We start from the raw sequence: 20,340 nt of genomic DNA on the forward strand, positions 1-20,340 counted from the left end.
GAGGCCTTTGCCCAGAAGTGGGTGTAGTCAGGCTAATGATGATGATGACATTCTGGCAAAGAACTTTAGTAACACTTGCTCTTGGCTTGGTTGGTACATGTTTACAGGAAACTGCGCACAAAAAAGGAGTAGCACAATACCAATGGAGAAGATGAGGTGTGCTGCTTCCGAAATAAAAGTTTACAGTTCAGCGCTCGGTCCTGTCGTCCTGCATGGATCTCCAGGTGAAAAAATTTGTATGATGCAATAAACTAGTACAGTTTATCATATAAAGGTCATTTTCGAAAAATCGTACGTCTGTCATCCAGATGTCACTCAATATCACGCAATGTGTATAGAATTAATATGACAAGGCCTGTATGCGGTTATTGCATCAACTTTTTTCAGCGGGGTTGTGCTCTCTTTCTTTGTGCACTGATTCCTGCAGGCAATGGTAACAACTCTAGACTGATAAACCAACTTGACTGCAAATAAGTTGTCAAATAACGTTATGCAGCTTGCGAAAGGACAAATGGTTTGAGTGTGACACTAACTGAAGGCCTATTCGGGTAGGAGGTCTGTTGAAAAATTCTCACCCTTCTCGAGCGTTGATCTGGAGCGCTGAAGCGATGGCGATGGCGTACGGGGGACATGCTTTGTGGCTGTGTCGGGTCGCATCAGCAGATACCGGTGTCCACGGCTGAGCACAGAAACTCCAGGCAGTGTATAACTCGCTCGCCTTCTACAGTACTTGTGGCAATAGCTGGTCACCAGGCCTGCACGCACCCAAGCCATTGTTCCCGGCGCTCCTGCCGAATGTCTTGCGTCTATTCAGTTCGAGGCTGCTCGTAGGCTGCGTGCGCCACTTGACCACTGCTTCCGCGCTTACGCCTCCATGTTGGCTTGCTGGCACTACGTTATTCGTCGACCATTCTTCTGTCAGCATCCAGACCTCCACACAGAATCTATATGTGGTGAGCTGGAAGAGACGTGCAGAAAAGGAGTCTTACTTAATTTATATAAATGCATTGGAGCTACTTTGATGTGTACATGTTAGGTGAGCGGTGATTGATCTCATGAGAGACACCAACATTGGGACGTGGCTGACGTTGCAACGTGACGGCAGCTGTTAGTGCAAGCATGAATAGAAGGGGTACCACACTGGAAGCTCTAAGAGCCAGCCATTGAGTCACGATAGCTGTGATTTGCCTTACAGCCAGGGCAGAGCGAGCAAGCGCTGTTTTGAGAGTGTGGATGGTTGTGGTACGTGGTTGCCCTGGGGTTGAGTTGTGGTACGTGCCATGGAATTGTTCTGTGGCTAGCCCTGTCCAGTGCGCTACAGTGCTCGTGAGAGTAGTAGCGGTGCTTCGGCTTGGGCGGTCATGACTATGTCCTCTTTTACATTTTGAACTTTGGTCATTGCTGTGACTGGTAACCTGTAGAGGTGAGAGCTGTGTATGCGATGGTTAAAACAGCGTGACGCAAACAATCCGCCATTATGAAACCATGCACAGGATGGTTTCACAATGGCCCTCTGTAGGACCGGCCTTTGCCAATACATTTCCAATATTGGGCCAAATACCTGTGCTACTTGGCTTAGTGGCGTTATGCAAATTTATAACTGCCTTCTCAAGAAACAATATTTCTACAAGTTGCGGCTGTGCTTGCAAAGAGGTATTCCGGTTTGCGTCTGGGTTTGTGTGGTTGCCAATGAATGAATAGAGGACGGAACGTGAATTGCATGTAGAGGGCGCTGTCATTTTGGGCGATGTTCGTCGGTTATACTATATTGGTTCTAAGATGGCTCGTTGCGGTGGCACTTCTGGAACAGTGAAGAAACAGGCTCTGGCTGTCGTGATTGGCGTGGATTAGTGCTCTGAGTGCAGTCTGATGGTTATGGCGTGCTGTGACTGTTGTCTGCTTGCTGCTGTTTGCATTGTTGATGTATGTGGTGGATAGGTGTCGCGCTGTGATATGTATGAGGTGTACTAGCGTGGTGCAGTAGTGGAGGTGCCGTAGTCTTCGCTATTGTCTGTAGTGCGTGATGTTTCATGGGTGTCGTTGGGCCCGCGTATACGCGCAGAAGCAGCAGCGCGCGTCTTGGAGATCGGCGACCGCGCTGACTGCTGTCGGTATGAGAAAAAGGAACATTGCCGGCTCGGACGTGATGCACAGGAAGTCCCACAACTCCGCACACCTTGAACTCTGCACACAATACTGCGGACAGTCAACGGCGGGGACAGCTCTGGCTTCGCAAACAGACAGACGTTAGCAGCGGATTCCAGCCGATGTTGCAGCAGGCGTTGGCGCAGCCGCAGCAGCGGCGAGCAGGGCAAACTCCGAAGTCGGGATGGTGCAGAAATCTGCACGAAAAAAGGGTTGTTCTTTGGAAACCTTGCAATGCTGGGAAGACGGATATATATCTGTCTTCATTTATCGTTCTTTCAATACAAGAAACGTGATAAGGCATGATACTAAATACTATGATGTTTAATAAGTGGTACACTGGAGTAGGGGTGGCATTAGAGAAAATGGAAGGCGCCGGCTACACCATATCTGCCGAAGGTAGTGATGGCCCCTGAACGCCAGGCGGGAAGGGGGAAAGAAATAGGAGAAAGAGTGAGCATGAAGAGAGGAGAGCGCAGAGTAGGAGCTATGTATAGTACAGTGTAAAATGACGAATTTCGAAGAATTATTGGCAGTCGTCCATTTATCGTCATAAGAATGAGGCCAGGACAGGCGGTGACACTCACCGCAATGAGAACAACTGCACTCAGGGGTAACTCGACCATGAATACCTTCTCGTCGGCGAGGCGCATTCATGGTTCTCGATGTTGCACATTCCACTTGAAAAATTGGAATGGAAAGTAAACAGTGATTTCGCGATTCAGTAGTGAATTATGTATGTTATGTATTCTTTGAAAACTACTGAGATATGAACTCACCACAACCTTTGTTGCGCTGAGTCAGGATATTCGGTAGAAAAGCAGTTTCTGTTGACAGGAGTGTTAAAGAGATTAACGGCGATCGCATCGTGCCTTAGATGACTGTCTTCAGTTGTGATTACCTCTTGCTCCTTGTGTGTTGGCCACACTCTCGCACATATCAGCATGCGTTGAAATGCAGGTTGTGGAGAGGGTAGTGACTGTAGCTGTGGTCATGGGGACCGTCTTTGCCCTGATACAAGGTAGCTAGTAGGAGCGCGGCCGAATCGCACAGGACTGGCTAATTTATAGCACAATTTGTGAAATACACACGCTGGTAAAAGGTGAGAGTTGTAAAGAGCCGTAGAAGAAGTGCAGGATACGTAGCTGCCAACATGCTCGTGTCATAGCGCCCTTTCATCGTCTTGGTCTCTTTAATGGTAAAGCATTGATATAGCTCAGTTGTGTCCGCAGAACTTGTACGCAAAACGTGTCTGCAAAATGTGCCCACACGATGTCGTCACTCCAGATGAATGATGTCTAAAAGTTTAATGAGAAGTAATAAATTAATGGTGTTAATTTGCTACGATGAAGAATGTCATCGCAGCGTTCATTTGTAACAGCAATTAAGAAATTAATTATTGTAAGAACAAATGACTTAAATAATAAAGTTGCAAACAAGAAAATGAAAAACGATGACGTGATCACTAGCGAAGTGTTTAGTGGGTCACATGACAAGATCACTTTCAAATAAATAAAAATCTCCCCACATGACAAGATCACCAACAGATATCCCAGGTGCGAACGGAATCTTAGCGATGTCATCACTGGTTGACCTCAATTTGGCGGCAGTATTCCCGAGCATATTTACCAAAATTACGAGCAACCAATCGCTCTACAGCATTCTGGGTGGTGTCGTAGCATTTTTCTTTGCATATAGCTTATATGTTTTAGTCAAGTTGCTTGTGACAGGGATTCGGACCAATGACATAGGCACCTTTAATTGCATACTTTCTGAGCCTACATTTTCTTTTAGGGTGCAGTTGAGGTGTCCTCCAAGGTTTCGACACGTGAAGTTAGATGGTAACTTGACAGGGGTTCAGACCGATGACATATTAACCTTCAGTCATGCTTTGAGGCGAGCTCGAGGTGTCCACCGAGACGTCCTGATCTGAGCTACTGCGTCCTTTCCGTCGTTCCTCAAAACACATGCTTTCGAGGCAGACAAGTGTTTTCCTGGTCGTGCATAGTGTCATTCAGTCTGCGTGAGTGTCGCGGCAGTAAAGGTGGTTGTGGCTGTGCATTTTGTGGTTATGCTCAGTTAAGTCGTCATCGCAGTTATGCGGTATTGCGGTTAATCTGTGTTGCAGGATGATCAGTATGGCAGCCGAGGTCGATGTTTTTGGCAGTCATTCTCTCTTCATGATTGCGTGTTTTGTGGTTTCATGCAATCGCAGCTAACAGGAGGCTGACCTGAGCTTGAGGAAGCGAAGCGGTGTAGTCGGCATGAATTCAGGAGAACAACGTGGTGGTTGACACTCTCATCAGGACCAGAATTGGTACCGCAGCGGTCAGCGTCCATAGGAATCATCACGGGATCATGTCCGCAACAGACAACAGTTCTGGGGTCTGTTGCCGAACAGCAGTGTCTGAAATAAAAGGAACGATGATCCGTTTATCGTTATGGCCGCGTTTCGGCCCACTCGGTAATACGACAGGAGGTCCAAACGTTCGAACACTTTAAGGTTTCTTTCGTCAAGATTTAGTTATGTTTCTATACCGTGTTACAGGTATAATTGATTTGCAGCGTCTTTCCTAATAAACATGCTAACTGGAAATATAAAAGAAAATGGGGCTAGTGGGAGCACCATTATGAAGATTTCGGACAAAAATGAGCAACCATACAGTACCACTTTTACTGCTGTCTCAGTCACACCTAGTGATTGGTGGAGCTTCGAGAGCACCTTGGGAATTAAAGTGTATCTGAGGTCATCGCTTTGTTGATGTTTAAGCTATTCGAAAGAGGCACCTTGACAGAGAAGAAGATGGAAACAGTGGACGGCCACGATCATCAGCCAGTGACGCAAATATCGCTAAATTTCATGCTACATGTAACCGCATAAAACTGTGGAGAATCCTTCTGGATGCTTTAAAAATAGCAAAAACACTAACGTAAGCATTCAAAATGAGAAAATCCTCACATTTGAGGCAGAAGTTTACAAAATCCAAGCGCGCAACAACACTGATCCTCTAGGAACCAGAATGGATCCTCTGGCAAAACACTGCTGATGCTGCCGGTTATTGTTCAGGCCTTGCTGTTGGCGACATATGCAAGCCCCTTTTTGGTAGAAAACTATGTACAGCCAGAAATAGGGTCATTTCTATAACGAACAATGAATTGTAGAAGTTGGAAAACAGCGTTTTCGAAGTATGATATGCAAAAAAAAAAAACTAGAACCTGGTTAGAGAGTGAAAGCTGCGGTGTATCGGGCAACTATGCGCGGCTTGCTGTCTGTAACATTGACTGCGTTCCGAACACTGGATAGGCAGCGCATCCGCACTGCCAACCTGGCAGGGGGCAAATTATTGGTTGATCGCGAGGGGTTCCTCACCCAATGAAAGCCGCGGCTTATTTCTGCAGTGCCGCCTGTCTGCCAGAACATTGTCAGCGCTAAGGTAGGCTGCTCACATCTCTCGCACCACCGCCACGTACCTCAAAGCGCGGTTGTGGCGTCCACTGACTCAGGGAGCCAGTTATGTGCCCTTCCTTTCCTCAAATTCATGAGAGAGTAAAACATTCGTTCAGCGCCAATGCCAATGAACGCAGTGAACGTCGAAGGCCTATAAAAATTTAAAATTGGTTTTTGAGGGAAGGAAATGGCGCAGTATCTGTCGCACATCTCAGTGGATACCTGAACCGCGCCGTAAGTGAAGGGATAAAGGATGGAGTGAGAGAAGGGAGACAAAGAGGTGCCGTAGTGGAGGGCTCCGAAATAATTTAGACCACCTGGTGATCTTTAACGTGCACAGACATCGCACAGTACACGGGCCTCTAGAATTTCGCCTCCAACAAATTGGACCACCGCGGCCAGGATCGAGCCCGTGTCTTTTGGGTCAGCAGCCGAACGCTATAACCACTGAGCTGCCGCGGCAGGTTGACGGCCTACGAGCTCCGGGGCGGCTGAAGGTCGCTCAAGGTCAAAGCAACGTGGTCTGTGAAGCTCGCGCAACATGCCGTAGTAAAGATTTCGCTTTAAAAACCATCTGTTCTGAAGGTATGCATTAGTGGCGAATATGCCAAGAGAGGTTAAAAATATACTTTTTTTAGCCGCAATTTATATATATCACTTATTTTCGAGCTAAAATGAACAAAATTGTTTAACTCTTCTCTTGTAAGACCTGCAAGACAGCATAAAAATGTCATTTGAATTGACAGTTAGGGGCGCCGCGTTTCACATACTTCGCTGCAAAGCCACAGAGGTGAGCGCACTTGTGTACAACGCTAGAGCGAGTCTTTGGGTGTGAAAGGAAGCTAAAGTTTGGAGAAGGTTCTGAGCTATGTCATTTTTAGCTTCAGTCTCTGTGCAATAGATTCAGAACACACCGCTATTGCACTGCCCACTTAAACAGAGCCTCGAACCGAAAGCTGAAGTGGGAGCGCATCTAATTTGCATCTTGCCTAACCGAACTTGAATCGCCATTTTTTAATTATTATTTTATCACGACCACAAGACCCTCTTGACTAAACATGGAAACCCGTGAGTAAAAGGAAAATAATATCCACACTGAAAGCGCATCCACAAACTCATTTTTGGCTTCGCGATGGTGCTGGCTCCAAGTTGGCTTTGAGAGAAGGAAATGACGCAGTATAACTGTCTCGCATATCTCGATGGACACCCGAATTGCGGCGTAAGGGAAAGGATATAGGAGGGAGTGAAAGAAGAAACGTTTTGGTTTATTGTCGCTTAACGTCCCAAAGCAACTCAGGCTATGAGAGACGCCGTAGTGAAGGGCTGCGGAAATTAGAGGGTTACGCTGGATGACTTTGTCCTGTAGTGGATGAGGCTGATACTGAATTCACCGCAGGAAGATCCAACTCGAATACTCGAGCACCCACACCGCGATGTGGAGCAGTTTCAGTACTGAAGTTGGCTCGAACTTCAATGTTCATGTTTCACCCCAAAGCGAAGTTGGGCTTTGCTTATGAACTAAAAGGCTCACTTGACCACTATATGGACAAATAGCGGAAGGCGCTTCCTTATCTAAAATGAAGTGTGCGCCTGTGAGGTACCGTTAAAGCCTCCATAATTAAAACTTGCCGTGAGATACCGCATTGAAACGTCACTGACTGGTTTTGCGAGAGCCAACAGTGTGGCTAAGATTACGTTGTTCAACGGGCTGATGGTTTCTGAGGTTTAACGTTCCAACGCGACTCGGGCAACGAGGGACGCCGTAGTGAAAGGCTCCGCAAATTTCGATCACCTGGGGTTCTTTAACGTGCACTAACATTACACAGTACACGGGCCTCTAGAATTTCGGTTCCATTGGGGCTGAGAGACCAGAGTTATCCTTGTTAATATCGAGTGTACTCACCACAATTCCCTTGCCTTTCTGGGGTTTGTCGAAGGTATGTAAGACTTATTGGGGCTGCTCAGGTGACTAGATGTGCTCAGTCGGAACGTGCTGGACGGCCTCGGACTGAAGAACCCCATGTCGTTGCTGCTGTTGAAATGTGTGCACTCGCTACCGCACTTATCTGGGAGCTTGCGGTTGTGGCTGTCGCGGTTGCCGTCAATGGTGCCGTGGTGCATGCTTCTTGTCTTCTCCACAGGCATGTAACCTGTCCGTGGGTATTAAGGCTGGTGCAGCATTGTGAAAGTCCTGGAAGTCATCGCCACACCTGTCCTGGTTTTCCTGAAGGTCTAGCGTTCGGGCGTGACTGACAAACGTAAATATCTGAAGTCGTGTTTACTCTCATCTGGATGTTGGTGTCGTCATACTAATGGCGTAATGTTATCTCCAGCCATCCATACGTCAGTTGCAATGGGCGCTCTAGACCTCGTCTGCCTGGTTGTATTTCTACAGCTGTTGTTCGGTGCTTCTCCTGCCGTAGTGTGCCAAGTGAGGAGTGTGGGGACTTACGTGCAGCTATGGTAATTGTGCTGTAGTCAGTAGTACAGTTCTGGGTACTGTTGGGGCGCGCGTTCACCGTTTGTGACGTGGCCGCGGTGACCCAGACTGCTCATCCATTGAATGTGGTTGTTTTGGTGGCTGTGTGTATTGTGTTAGTGCTTAGAATTTTGCGGCTACTGCTAGGAACTGCAGCATGAGGAATAACAGTAGCGCCACTAGAAATCTTCCAGGTCTGTATGGAGCTGTGGACGAAATTAGAAACACCAGCGGCGATTTGGACTGGGCGATTTGGACGATTTTTGAATTATAAGCATATTTTGTTTAGTTGTTAACAAGACCAGTGTCTCTCTTTCTGAGCCTTCAATGATCTGCACGAGTTGTTCTTGAATAGACGTTCTACCCAAACTTATATTACTAGCTGTAATCTAGGTGGAATCCACAATGGTTGTCATGACCATGGGAGGAAGGATGTGCAGGCTTTAACTGCCTGGCGATTTTATAGTCGCAGCAGTTTAGATGAAGCCGTCAATGCTGTGTCTGTAGTGTCGATGTTAGGCCAGCGGTGAACAGACTTTCACTAGGGACAGCAGCAGTCTTACGGGCGTCATGTAGGGATGTGATGATGTATGTTGGTCTGACGATGAATAGAAGGGGTACCACACCGAATACCTTCAGCCAGCGATATGATGTCGCAGTGGTTGCTGTCTGACCTGTTGGCTGCACCGACGCGGCGGGTGCTTTTTAGTGAGTGTCGAAGAATCGTCGGTGCTGGTTGGCCGGGGTGTGTAGCATGGCAGACACCTGGTGGCGTCCTGTGCCTCCGCGTATTTTGGTTTTTAGAGGTTGTGTTTCAGGGAGTGCCAGTCGTGTTTTCCCTTGTGTGTCCTTACTGGGTCTTGTTACCCATCAGTGTGTTTTGCTCGTAGCTGCATACGTGTTGCTGTTAACCTGTGCATTTCATTACTGTTGTACGGCTTGCGGTTATTAAAAAGTGTGTTCGACGAGCTTGGCTGTGTATTTGTGGTTGTGTATGGTGTGGCACTGTCAGCTTGGGTCGTCCACGTTGACGCATGAGGAACAACAGAAGCGCCGCCGGCTGCTTCGGAGTCATCGGGCCGCATGTTCCCGTCCGCAAATATGCGCACATGTCAGCCGTGTCGACGCACATGCAAGTCACCCAGTGTGGTCCACTTTGCGATGTTGGTCAATCCGATATAATCTGCGAAAAGTAAAGCGTAATCTCTGTTGAGCAGACTCAGTGTATGCAAAGCACAGTTCTTTTTTCGTGTTGCATTCGGAATACCTTGCATTAGCACCTGCACTGACTCCTACCGGCACCGATTTCGTACTCTAAAAGAAGCGCATACAGTAGTTTTGTTCACTAGCATCTGTTTTTTCATCTTTCTTGGTTATTATAACCTGGGGGTGGCCTCAAACATTTTGTATGTTAAGAGAGACGCAAGCAGAGCTCTCTGGAACTGCCACTGACAAGCGGGCAATTGTGTACGATGTTCTAGGTTGTCGTAGGTGCTCTAGCATCTCGGCACGTAAGTTTGCTTTCGTGTTTTAAGTGGATGCGTCGAAAAAACACGGCAAGCATACTGAATTTCAACGGCAATGGAGCACACATGCTGTTGTATTTTGTATTTCAGCGCAAGTTCACGTGCCTTCACCACTGTATAACAACACCCTCGGATTATCGCTCAAAAATCTAGGCAGGAACACTGAACAGAAGAAAGTGACCTACAGTTGCGATAATCGGTAAAGACAGATTTCAGCGCAGCTCTTTTCATGCAACCTGCCTCCGCTCATGACATGCCTTGCCACCCTCGAAGAACATCTTTTGACATGCCACCTGCCACTCCAGGCAGGTGCCACTTTAAGCTGCTAGTCAGTTTTCAGGATGTTCCTGTGATGGTCGTGGCACCTTTGAGGTGCCAGGAACAGGTGCCATGGAATCGAAACGCCACCTGGAAGGTGGGGTTTCGCTCTGCTAGTACTAGGACAACCGGTTACGCTGACAGCGCCGATGTCGACAGCGCCGACGCCGACTACCACGCAGAATGCAGGAACGGGGGCCTGAGAGCGGCGCTCTCAAAACAGAAGCGCAGATAATTTTAAGGTTCCCCAGTGCTCACGTGATGCGATCGCATGGCCAAATCTTTGGAGCCACCTAGGGAGCCAGCGATGGCCAAATTAGCTTGCTGTGGCAACAAAGCTGCCGCACTCCGTAATATGACCATCAAGCGAGGCTGGTGACGTCCCGTCAGAACTCCCCAGTGGCTGAAGCGACGCAAGCCTCTCCTTTCCAGGGGCTTGAGCTAATGGCTATAGTGGAACCCGGGGTGGGGCGTTGCTTCAGCAAATGACGAAAAGCGAAAAACCAACGAATGTAATCAGCGTCGAGTCCTAATGTTGCGTCACAGGCTGAAAATTAATTACGGGAGGATTAATTGATTGTCTGAATGAATACTATTCGGTCAGGATGACAGAAGATCTGCTGGGAAAACGGGTTCTGGGATGAGGGGTGATATTTTAGTCACTGCTGTCATGGTCTTGCAAGAACGCAGGAAGTGAAGTTAATGAGATCCGATAGGACGACAGGTTTAATAAAGAACAAATAAGCTCAGAAATAAGCAGCAAAACGAACGCTATAAAACAAAAGGATAGCTTAGAAACACCCGCTCCCAGCCCAACGGAAGCCAAAGAAAGAAGAAAATTTGAAAGACCGAACGCTGCGACAATGTTCAGTATACCTTAACGATGCCACCTTGTAGCTCTTTTCGGGATGATCCACGGCCTCCTAAGGCAGGATTGGAGGACCAGTGTCGTCTGGGAGAGGGTTCATTGCGTAATCTTAGCTTGCACCCTTGGACTGTAGGCGCGGCGTCTCCAAGTTAGCGGCTGCAGGCCTTAAATTGCATGGTGGCACAAGGCCAAAACTTGGAAATCATCTTTGCCATGTCGTCACATGGTATGAAGTTATAGCGTCCGACTTTTACGGCGTCGTCAGGGAAGAGGTTGATGGATCTACGCCGGTATAACGCGGCATTGCTGCCTGGGCGCTGTTATTTTCTCAACCCTCGACTTCATGACAGCCTAGCACTAGCGTTGTTGCACTTACTCGGAGTTGTGCAGGGCAGGAGCAGTAGATTGTGAATAGAGCCCACACACGACCCACAATGCAGGATGCTGTGAATGCTTCAAGATAACTTTCGTTCAACGTTTGAGTGCACCGGTCGCGGTTAAAACTCCATGCGTAAAAATCAGGGAAAAATGCCTGAGTTCGAGGCGTGCATGGCTTGATAACGACAAAAAAAAATTTGAATACAATTTCGTTTGCTGAGTGCTGAGAAGTAGCAATCACAACGGTTACCGCGCCCATCGAAACAGCTTCCTCTCTCAGATGCAGCTGTGTCACGTGAACACAAGCAGTAAAATGGGGGTGGAACGTTGCCGGGTCACACAACCCACTTCACACAAGATTCTCTTGCGATTCCGTTTCTATTTATGAGTACGTGACCGTACGAGTTATCGCCTGGCACACGCTCCGCAAACACCAGGAATACCACAAAGTGCGCAGGAGGCTCATCGAAACTCAGTGGCGCTAGGAGCGGGAAGGGATAAGAATTACGACTTCTTGGCGTCAATCCTATGCCTCTGGGGTTACGCACTAAGGCCAGAGTCAGGTGCGGGAATGGCGGCAAAATAAGAGAGCCTTGGCGCTGCTTCGTAATACTAACAGGGCGCTTTGTCACCTGCGTGATACTCCGTCGCGAGCGTCCCGTTCTATTAACTCGCCCGTTAGGGTTAACCCTGGGAAGCCCTGCGGAGACCTGTCGAGCTCGCGTGCCGCTCCAGAGGGCAGGAGAGCTAAGCAAGAGGCAAGAGGCGCCCCGGCGAGACCTGCGAGCGTCCAACCTGGGCTGCTGACACACCGGGCAAGCTGCATCGAAGCACCCGCGTCGAACACGCTAGCCGCTAGGCCACAGGTCCGGCACTGGAGATAGGCTTTTTAGGGGGCCTTTATATTAAACACATTGGGAGTACCTGTTGCACCGCAACACTGGACACAATGCAATGGAATTGCTGCCAGAGCCCATCCCGTCGGCGATCGATTGTAGCAGGAGCACGCGGCCGCAAAAAAAGACGGAAAACTTTAGGAGACAATGTAGTAGCTGAAGAATATGAGGCGGCAGTGTTAATGGGTTCACAGCCATGTTTGCGGAATCGGTCATTCGCTGCATTTATAGGCTCCAGAGAGCCCTCATGCCACCACTGGTGCCGTGGTGCAGCTGTTAGGCGATGCGCCACTGCCCTGCGACGACCGCTGCTGCCACCGGCGGGGCTTGTGGGACCCAAGGTGCTATCCCCAAGAAACCTATCGCGACAAATCATTAATTTAACTCTCAGCTGTCTCGGTTGGCAGTTTTCTCACAACCCGGTGGGCAGGTTCTGATCACGCCAGAGGGTAACGTGACCTAGGTGGCCCAACTAGGTTTGCGGAGCGGCCAGCTGCTGCGGGTCCTCCGGCTGCTCCATTTGCTCCGTCTGCGAGGTTTCAAAAGGTCGCCAACGAGGCGCCGGACCATTTTACTCGACATATGGGTGCTAACGCTTTCACGCTAATAGAAAGGTAAAATTAAAAAAAAAGCACGAAACACCATCGCGACCGAAAACGAGATCAGGCTTCTAGCCCCACTGAACCTAAAAAAAATTTAGGGGGTACTTTGTTGACCTAAAGTACGGTGAGGCGAAATCCTTAAAGGGGCAGTGAAGAGGAATTTGAACTCGTCTTTTTGCCGCGGGAACTTGATCTACAGGTTCCAAGCATTTTAAGAAACTGCGACTTATTTCCCTGTGTAGCCGATTTAGCTAATTGAATCGAATTAACGCCCGGCTCCCGCCTTTATTTTTAGAATTCTCCCTGTATGCTGGGCGAGTCTACCAACGCGTGGGGTGCCTTTCAGCCAGCTCCGTGAACGCTTTGCTTTCGCTTTAATTTGTTTTTTAGTTTTCCGTTAATAAGTTTCATTCGCAGATAATATTGCCGCAAAATAAACCAGCCGAAAAAAATATACGCGCGGACTATTTGTTAGTACGGATTACTACGTATTACTCCGCCGATGGAAGAGCGGCAGGCCGCCATGGGACTGGGTGAAAGGAACTCCACGCGTCGGTCGACTCCGCCCACCGTACGGGGAGAATTCAGAAAAAAAGGCGGAAGCCGGACGTCAATTTCATTTACTTAGGGAAATCGACCACACAGGGCAATAAATCGAAGTTTCTAAGAATGCTCGGAACGTGTAGATTGACTTCCCGCGGCAAAAAGACGAGTTCACATTCCTCTTCACTGTACCTTTAGCGCAGTGTTGCTGCTTGTGTCACTGATTTATGGTTAAGATGTTAAGCTTCGCCTCTAAGAGTGGAACGCGAAAGCGTCTTGCAACGCTGTCAGGGAGTCCACAGAACGCCATCGCCCGTCGGGCTCTATGCCTTGCTCGACGGTAAATTGGTTTTGAGGAAAGGAAATGTGAATGTAACTATCTCTCTCTCTCTCTCTCTCTCTCTCTCTCTCTCTCTCTCTCATATCTCGGTGGACACCTGAACCTCGCCAAATGGGAAGAAAGGAAGATGGGAGTGAATGAAGATGCCGTATTAGCTAGACACGCCTTTGTTCATTCCAAACCATCGAGGTGGCATGGCGAGTGGTTAGCGTGCTCGTCTCGCACTCCGGAGACCCTGGATCGATTCCCGACCTCAACCAATTTCCGACTTGGTTTTATTTATGTGGTCTGACTAGAAAGGTTAATTAGGCTAATTTGTCTTTACTATCGTTCTAATGCTTTCCATCATGTCCTGTCACTGACCTGTCAAATGATGGAACGCTCTAGAATGTTCGACACAGTGTCTACGACAAGTCTAGAAACGCCCAACTATTAATGAAGGTTGATGATAGTTAAACATGACTTGCTCATTTCGTGATGCTAGTTAATGTATGGTTAGTGATAGTTAACGTGACCTTAACTAGTACACGGCATATTTAATGTTAAGGTACAGGTGCAGTGCACAGTCCGATATGCCACTTCTTGACTACTACTAATACCCAATAGGCATTTAGTCATTAAGTACAACAATATAACCATAAAATCCCTTGATATCATGTTCCGATATCTTTGGATTGCACCCGATTAAGTATCGATTGGCTATTTATTGGCATATGCCCATATAAGGCATGTATGCGAAACGCGGTCACATTTGCTAACACGTCTTGGTCACGGCAGTATGAGGCATTAAAGGCTTTAGCCTTAAAAGACAAAGGGCGGACAAAGGTTCCAATCCGGTCTGCCATGCGGTTGCACAACCGCGAACAAGCTGATTAATACGGGGGACCCTGCGAAGAAACGAAAGTGCAAGTCGACCGACCCAGCTACGAATAGAGAAATTGGTTTACGCTTTATGGGCGTTTAACGTCCCAAAGCGACTCAGGCTGTAATAAGGGAGTAATTACTCATTGACATCCACCCGAGTGCAGGCATACGGCTACAAAGGAAAGGTATACAACTTTCTCAGAAGAAAAATTTGTACCAGGAATTCATACCCCACACCAGTACGAATTTTTCTTTACCTACAAAGTCTCTGAAAAAGCTGTATAGCTTTCATTTGTAGCCGTTTGGCTGCACTCGGGTGAATGTCAATGCGTAATTACTCATTTATTAGAAATCTACTCCACCTTGGGGGATTCCCCTAAAGATTTGACCAGCGACTCAGGCTATGAGGACACCGTAGTGGAGGGCTCCGGCAATTTCACCCCCCCCCCCCCCCCCTCTGGGGTTCTTTAACGTGCACTGACATCAGACAGTACACGGGCCTCCAGAATTTCGGCTTCATCGAAATTTGACCGCCGCGGCCGGGATCAAAGCCGCGTCTTTCGGGTCGCAGCCCAGCGCCATAAGCACTGAGTCACCGCGGCAGCGAAGAGAGAACAGACCTACGCTAACGATCAAGGCGGAAAGCTGGGCTAGTTGGTTTGACATAGTTAATTAAAAGACTAGCGCATAAAACTTGCCCACGTTTCTTTGCGCACGTTAGGCACAAGGTTAGGTCGCGAGATTTGTGAGGCTTATCACATTATGAGGGAAGGTGACAAGTGTGTAAGCACGACGTCACTTGCCCTGACCAGGAAAGAAACCATGTATCTGCGAAACAGTTTGCCACTTCTTGATTAGTTTTTTGTAACGCAGTGTGCGCATGTGCCACTGAAGTGTTTTAAGTACATGTTTGGTGTAGTAAACCTTTAGTTGATGTTTAGCGCTCGTCCTGTCTCCTTGTCTGTCTTTGTCCTAGTTTTATGCGCTAGTCTTTTAATTAACTACGCTAACGACCAACAACAATGAATGATGAATCAAAGTTTATTTCCACAAAGAAAAGGGATTGATTGGAAGATGACGACTTGGGCATTTCGTGGTCTTTCCTGGTACGGAGATCATTGGCGCTCGCGATCAGCGTCTCCTGCTGAACCAGCAGAAGCTGGTTTTGCAGGCTGATGCTGCTCAGAAGTGTCTTCCACTGTTCCGGGTGACGGAGTTTGAATTTTGGTTTGTATCGGGCTTTCCAGACAGCCCTGTTTATAGTTGTAGGATGTATCCAGTTCCCCACGCCATTTACATGCCGATGCGTATTAGCCACATTTTGCTATATATTTAAAGACATGGATATGTGCTTGTAATCTCCTCCAAGTTTATGGTGTAGGGGGGTTTAACGTCCCAAAGCGACTCATGTTATAAGGGAAGCCGTAGTGGAGGGCTCCGAAAATTTCGACCACCTGGGGTGGCTTGGTCGCTTGTGAGTGTTTTGCGCAAGAACTCCCGTCGATCCAACGCAAAAAGAATGAGCAGGTAAAAACTGAAAGGGACACAAAAGCTCTGCCTGAGGGGTGTCATGTGACAGCGTTAATCGATTATTGGCCCTATATGCCCAATTGGTCATTTTATGCTTTAGATGCATACATCGCGGGATGCATTCATGCTACTCCCGCCGCAGTGGTGCAGCGGTTAAACGATACACGCGTGCACTGCGATGTCAGATGCTGCCACCGGTGGCGCTTCTATGCCCCAGCAATCTCTCCCCACCAATCAATAATTTACCTGCTACCTGCCCCGGTCGTCAATTTGATCACAATCCGGTGGGCAGGTTGTTACCGTATGACGTCACGAAGTCACGCGACCTATAGGAGGCAAGTGGGCCCACTGCTTTATCGATGAACGCAGAAATGGCGCAGTAACTGTCTCACATCTCGGCGGACGCTTGTACCGCGCCGTAAATATCGGGTGTTCACCCTGATGTGCGGCAGTTACTGCGCCATTTCCTTTCTTCAAAAAGCAACTTTCAATTTTAAGGCGAGAGCCCTTTAATGGCTCATTCACCCGTCGTTCCGCCGTTACATAAAGCGCCTGGGGTGCCTGATCGAGGAACGCAGCAGCCAAAAGGTAACGTTATACATGAAGGGTGTCCACCGAGATTTCCTTTCCACAAATACAATTTTCAGTTGTTTAATTACGGCACCTCCTTCTCTTTCTTCTTTAACCCCAACTTCCTCCCTTCCTCTACGGTGCTGTTCGCGTGTCCACCGAGATGACAGAGAATTACTGCGCCATTTCTTTTTCTGAAAAATGGGTTGCGTTCAAAAGTGTTTCCAACGGGCAAGGCATCGCGCGGAACGGTGATGGCGTTCCGTGGACTCCCTGGCAGCGGTGCAACACGCTGGCGCGTTCCACTCCTAAAGGTGCAGCTTAAACGTCATTAATTTAGTCATTAGTCATTAATGAGTAATTTGTAATCAGGTGTCACGTCATCCAGCGGTGACGTCACCAGTGCCACAGAGGAAGTCAAAGTGGGGTGGAAAGCGCTTTCGCCTCTACGCGCTTCAGACAAACTGTCCCCTGAATTTTTTTTGTGTTCGCCGCCGAGGACACCGGAATTTCTGCAGAACGGAAGCGTTAACGCTATCACGTTAGAAGTGATGGTTTATGTTTGGTTTATGGGGTTTAACGTCCCAAAGCGACTAAGGCTATGAGAGACGCCGTAGTGGAGGGCTCCGGAAATTTGGACCACCTGGGGTTCTTTAACGTGCACTGACATCGCACAGTACACGGGCCTCTAGAATTTCTTCTCCAAAGAAATTCTAGCCGCCGCGGCCGGGATCGAACCCGCGTCTTTCGGGACAGCAGCCGAGCACCGTAACCGCTGAGCCACTGCGGCGGCCGTTAGAAGTGAATACGTGGCGCTCTTTTCGGGAGACAAGGAGTACGAGAATCGAAAGCAAAGCGGGTCGCCACGAGGGCTCCCGCAAGGAAAAGAACCGTATCGCACCGTCCCCGTAAGCACGCCGGATGACTGGCTACAGGCCACAATGTGCCCCCGAGTGCAGACGCCCAACCTGCACGGAGGGAATTGAACGGCTCTCATGAATGGCGCGTGACGCAGGTCGGGGACCCAATCTCCGACTGTCAGCGCATCGTACGGCTGCGTCAGCCTGGCGGAACGCGGAACCCGGGTTATTTCGCGCACGTCAATTACGGAAAAAGTGCACAACGTCCAGCGGAGACCCTCCTCTGGACAAGCGGAAGTCCAATCGACCGCGACTCATCAGCCGCCATCAACGTCTACCGTCCGAATGACGCAGTAACGGTCTCTCATGTTTCCACCGACATATGCGAGACAGTTACTGCGTCGTTTCCTTTCCTCAAAAACCAATTTTCATTTCCATTCCATTTCAAATTGTAGAGGCCCATGCACTGTGCAGTGCCACTTGCACGTTAAAGAACCCCAGGTGGTCTAATTTCCGGAGCCCTTCACTCCGGCTTCTCTGATAGCCTGAGTCGCTTTGGGACCTTAAACTCCCATAACAACAAAAAAAAATGCCATCAAAACGCTGCCACCGCGACCGGATTCCAACCCGGCAACTCCCAGCTCAGCAGCCGAACGCACTAATCACTGCAGTGCCGTGGTTCTGCCACTGCGCTGCCAACGCATGAAGCGCAGATCTCTATCACTACCATCACGTGGTTAAAAGCGCGACTGGGGTGTCCATCGACCCAAGGAACGAGTTATGCGCCTTTTCTCATAATCAATGTAGTCGACAGCTTTCTCAACCCCAATGAACACAGTGAACGCCGGCGACCGATTGTTCCAGAGTTGCGTTTGTGCCACAACGTCGTCACGCGTCTCGAAATATACTTTATTTATGCTGTTCCTGGGACAAACCCAAAAAAATGGTTTGGTTTGGTTTATGGGGTTTAACGTCCCAAAGCGACTAAGGCTATGAGAGACGCCGTAGTGGAGGGCTCCGGAAATTTCGACCACCTGGGGTTCTTTAACGTGCACTGACATCGCACAGTACACGGGCCTCGAATTTCTCCTCCAAAGAAATTAAGCCGCCGCGGCCGGGATCGAACCCGCGTCTTTCGGGCCAGCAGCCGAGCACCATAGCCACTGAGCCACCGCGGCGGCAAACCCCCCCCCCCCCCAAAAAAAAAAAAAGGAAAAAAATATTTGGTGCACGTGTTCCTGCGTCTCGCCTATGGAACATGATTTATGGGGGTTTAAGCTCCAAAGCGACTAAGGCTATGGGGACCCAGGGGTGGTATTCTCCCGGTGTCGCCTTTTGCGACATGTCGCATTCGCTCTTCGCTGATTGGCTCGAGCCGCGGTGACGGCGGCGTGACGACACGGGCCCGCCTTCCTGCTACGTCATCGTGACGTCGCCCCAATTTACTACGCTTAGTCGAACAACGGAATGCGCTGAAGCGATTCGCGCGGGCGACGGGCTACCGTTAGCGTACGAACGCAATCAGCAGTTGCGGCTTTTGCGCCCTTGGCGTGAAAACATGGCGACGTCCTTTCAAGCGAGAGCCGCCCGCTTCAGCCAATTCAGCAGTCCTTGCGATTCCGGTCGGCATGTTTACCGGCAACTACTGGTGTTGTTACTTTTCGCTATGACTTACCTTGCTTCGACGATAAAGTTTAAGCTGCAATTCAGCCTAGGTTTTTAGATACGCTCTCGATTCTGGAGCGCGCAAGCCTAATGGGACCTCCAGCTACACTGCTACCGTCTGCAACTGCCCGAAACGCAGCCGAAACCTAGCACAACCGTTCGGGACGAAAGAAAAATAGATTTGGAGCTTTTTCGCGGTGTTTTATAGACTTAAATGAAGTAAAGCGAGTTTATATTAAATTTGCAAATGTTTTTTTGAACATTAGACGTCATGTGATGGCAAATATTCTTGCTATAAAAGATACGAAACTACTGCTGCTAGTGGATCAGCAGTGGTAAATTGTCGCTTCTCGGAGTGAATGAATGCACCGCAGACGAAAGTGCCGGCGGCTTTTTCTGTTTCTTCGAGCATCTGTAAGCACTTTTTTAGGCCCCGCCCATATGCGACATGTCGCAAAAGGCGACACCGGCAGAATACCACCCCAGTAGTTAAGAGCTCCGGAAACTTCGACCACCCGGGGTTCTTAACAAGCACTGACCGCACAGTACACGGGCCTCTAGAGTTTCGCCTCCATCGAAATACGAGCGCTACGGCGCGATCGCACCCGCGTCTTTCGAGTCGGCAGTCGAGCGCCATTAACCACTGAGCTACCACGGTGGTTTCGCCCAAAACAAATGCGAAGGACACCGTTGAAATCCACCTTGTACAGCTGTCGCTTAGCCTACCGAGACGTTGAGCTTTAATTTCAAATGGACGCAGTAGGGTGCCTTCTATGCGCACCACTGCCGCTGTAAGATAGGACATTGCCATGGGTGTTACTCGAAGTAGCCAGCAATCACTTTTGAACTGGCGTTGCTACCAAATGCCCCCCCCCCCCCCCCCCCGTGTATCGCACAAGACGTAATCAAAGTACCGTTAGTAACCCCTTTACTGTGAATGCTCAAAACTTCCTTGGGGAATGCAAGGACGCTTTTGCCTGGCGACACCCCAAAGAACGCCTCTGCAACAGATTTGAATAATCAAGGGCATCCGCAGAACTTTTTTCAAGGGGGGGGGGGGGGCACCTGATGTCTGGGGATGGGGGAGGCGGTAGGTTTGTAGTCGTATTTACTAGCGCATAAATAATATCCGTAATACTACGGGGGGGGGGGGGGGGGGGGGCGGCAACGCCCCCTCCCCCCCTCCTGTTCTCCTTTCCGGACGCTCATGGGATTAATGCTACGTTTCCTCAGTAATACTACACCGCGGAGTAGTAACAACGTTTACTGCCGTAGGGCCCTCAAAGACGCACGCGGCGTTGTTGAAGC

The 20,340-nt window shown here is 49.0% G+C and overlaps 1 long non-coding RNA gene across 3 annotated transcripts in view; it reads right to left on the reverse strand.

Moving 5' to 3' along the window:
• The window catches only part of LOC149336184 (uncharacterized), a 64,493-nt gene that overhangs the window by 43,732 nt on the left and 421 nt on the right, over window positions 1-20,340 (reverse strand). For 2 of the 3 annotated variants that reach the window (XR_016284176.1, XR_016284178.1), the window contains exons 2-4: window positions 7,497-9,255; window positions 4,377-4,552; window positions 576-2,342 (exon numbers count right to left, since the gene is read on the reverse strand). This is a non-coding gene — a long non-coding RNA (uncharacterized LOC149336184). Of the gene's footprint in view, window positions 1-575; window positions 2,343-2,732; window positions 4,553-7,496; window positions 9,256-20,340 lie in introns of all 3 variants that reach the window. The other variant, XR_016284177.1, reaches the window with a different exon arrangement.

Source organism: Amblyomma mixtum, chromosome 7, assembly GCF_055824585.1.
Source record: "Amblyomma mixtum isolate Tamu chromosome 7, ASM5582458v1, whole genome shotgun sequence".
Taxonomy (NCBI): Eukaryota; Metazoa; Arthropoda; class Arachnida; order Ixodida; family Ixodidae; genus Amblyomma; species Amblyomma mixtum.